At 36.8% G+C, this 2,500-nt stretch overlaps 3 non-coding genes across 3 annotated transcripts in view; all 3 read right to left on the reverse strand.

The window, feature by feature from the left end:
* The window catches only part of TRNAC-GCA (transfer RNA cysteine (anticodon GCA)), a 72-nt gene extending 9 nt beyond the window's left edge, over positions 1-63 (reverse strand). Inside the window, exon 1 of the tRNA in view lies at positions 1-63. This exon is cut by the window's left edge and continues 9 nt beyond it. This is a non-coding gene — a tRNA (tRNA-Cys).
* A 1,010-nt stretch (positions 64-1,073) lies between these two features.
* Positions 1,074-1,145, reverse strand: TRNAC-GCA (transfer RNA cysteine (anticodon GCA)). Its single transcript has one exon. It is a non-coding gene; the product is annotated as a tRNA-Cys (tRNA).
* Positions 1,146-1,753: 608 nt separating this feature from the next.
* TRNAC-GCA (transfer RNA cysteine (anticodon GCA)) lies at positions 1,754-1,825 on the reverse strand. Its single transcript has one exon. It is a non-coding gene; the product is annotated as a tRNA-Cys (tRNA).
* Positions 1,826-2,500: the final 675 nt, after the last annotated feature.

A 2,500-nucleotide genomic window follows, 5' to 3' on the forward strand; every position in this document is an offset into this window, starting at 1 on the left:
CCGGATTTGAACCAAGGACCTCTCGATCTGCAGTCGAATGCTCTACCACTGAGCTATACCCCCGTTGGTATTGTTCTGCTGAGATACCAGGGTTTGTTTTTATTTTTAGGCTCAGATTTTTATGCTTGTAAGTTTTAATGGGAAATTTAGTTTTTCTTGGTCATTTAATTTGATCTCTGAGTCGTTTGATCCTGTTTCTTTTTGAAATTAAGAGGATCTTTGGCTCTTCTTACCTTACAATGTAATAAATGGTGAGAAGCAGCTGACCTAAAGGAAAAGAGGCTACATGGGGTAAAGCTGATGGTCTAACCCTAAGAATAAAGATTGCACAAACTAAATTTCCCATTAAAACTTACAAAAAGACTGCACAAACACTGAGGTTGCTCCAGTTTGAGGGAAATCGCAATCTACATTAGATAGATCTAATTGATCTTTTCAATTAAAAATTGATAAGACCTCCGTATCTTTGTACTACTACATGTGATCTTTTCAATATAAAATTGATAAGACATTTAATTTGATCTCTGAGTCGTTTGATCCTGTTTCTTTTTGAAATTAAGAGGATCTTTGGCTCTTCTTACCTTACAATGTAATCAATATTGAGAAGCAGCTGACCTAAAGGAAAAGAGACTACATGGGGTAAAGCTGATGGTCTAACCCTCAGAATAAAGATTGCACAAACTAAATTTCCCATTAAAACTTACAAAAAGACTGCACAAACACTGAGGTTGCTCCAGTTTGAGGGAAATCGCAATCTACATTAGATAGATCTACTACATTTTTATTGGTCATTTAATTTGGTCTCTGAGCCTACTACATGTGATCTTTTCAATTTAAAATAGATAAGAGCTCTATATCTTTATACTACTACATGTGATCTTTTCAATATAAAATTGATAAGACCTCTGTATCTTTATACCTTCTAGCGGCCTTTGAACCTTGTTCTGTGAATCATATGACCCTAAATTGATTTGCTCATGATTCTTTTCTATGCCTGTTTATTCTTTGTGGTCCACAGCTGATATGAAGATCATTTTGATTCTCTGAGACTCAATTAAAACTACACAGGAGACAGGGGGCACCCGGATTTGAACCAAGGATCTCTCGATCTGCAGTTGAATGCTCTACCACTGAGCTATACCCCCGTTGGCATTGCGCTGCTGAGATACCAGGGTTTGTTTTTATTTTTAGGCTCAGATTTTTATGCTTGTAAATTTTAATAGGAAATTTAGTTTTTCTTGGTCATTTAATTTGATCTCTGAGTTGTTTGATCCTGTTTCTTTTTGAAATTAAGAGGATCTTTGGCTCTTCTTACCTTACAATGTAATAAATGGTGAGAAGCAGCTGACCTAAAGGAAAAGAGGCTACATGGGGTAAAGCTGATGGTCTAACCCTAAGAATAAAGATTGCACAAACTAAATTTCCCATTAAAACTTACAAAAAGACTGCACAAACACTGAGGTTGCTCCAGTTTGAGGGAAATCGCAATCTACATTAGATAGATCTACTACATTTTTCTTGGTCATTTAATTTGGACTCTGAGCCTACTACATGTGATCTTTTCAATTAAAAATTGATAAGACCTCAGTGTCTTTATACCTTCTAGCGGCCTTTGAACCTTGTTCTGTGAATCATATGACCCTAATTGGATTTGGACCTGATTCTTTTCTATGCCTGTTTATTCTTTGTGGTCCACAGCTGATACGAAGATCATTTTGATTCTCTGAGACTCAATTAAAAGTACACAGTAAACAGGGGGCACCCGGATTTGAACCAAGGACCTCTCAATCTGCAGTCGAATGCTCTACCACTGAGCTATACCCCCGTTGGCATGGCTGTGCTTGGATACCAGGGTTCATTTTTATTTTTAGGCTCAGATTATTATGCTTGTAAGTTTTAATGGGAAATTTTGTTTTTCTTGGTCATTTAATTTGATCTCTGAGTTGTTTGATCCTGTTTCTTTTTGAAATTAAGAGGATCTTTGACTCTTCTTACCTTACGATGTAATCAATGGTGAAAAGCAGCTGACCTAAAGGAAAAGAGGCCCCATGGGGTAAAGCTCATGGTCTAACCCTAAGAATAAAGATTGTACAAACTAAATTTCCCATTAAAACTTACAAAAAGATTGCACAAACACAGAGGCTGCTCCAATTTGAGGGAAATCGCAATCTACATTAGATAGATCTACTAAATTTTTCTTGGTCATTTAATTTGGTCTCTGAGCCTACTACATGTGATATGAAGATCATTTTGATTCTCTGAGACTCAATTAAAAGTACACAGGAAACAGGAGGCACCCGGATTTAAACCAAGGACTTCTTGATCTACAGTCGAATGCTCTACCACTGAGTTATACCCCAGTTGGCATTGTTCTGCTGAGATACCAGGGTTCGTTTTTATTTTTAGGCTTAGATTTTTATGCTTGGAAAAGAGGCTTCATGGGGTACAAAAAATTTGCACAAACACAGAGGCAGCTCCAATTTGAGGGAAATCGCAATCT

Source organism: Sceloporus occidentalis, unplaced genomic scaffold (genome assembly GCF_023333645.1).
Source record: "Sceloporus occidentalis isolate IW3139 unplaced genomic scaffold, rSceOcc1.0.p SCAF_43, whole genome shotgun sequence".
In the NCBI taxonomy this organism is placed as follows: Eukaryota; Metazoa; Chordata; class Lepidosauria; order Squamata; family Phrynosomatidae; genus Sceloporus; species Sceloporus occidentalis.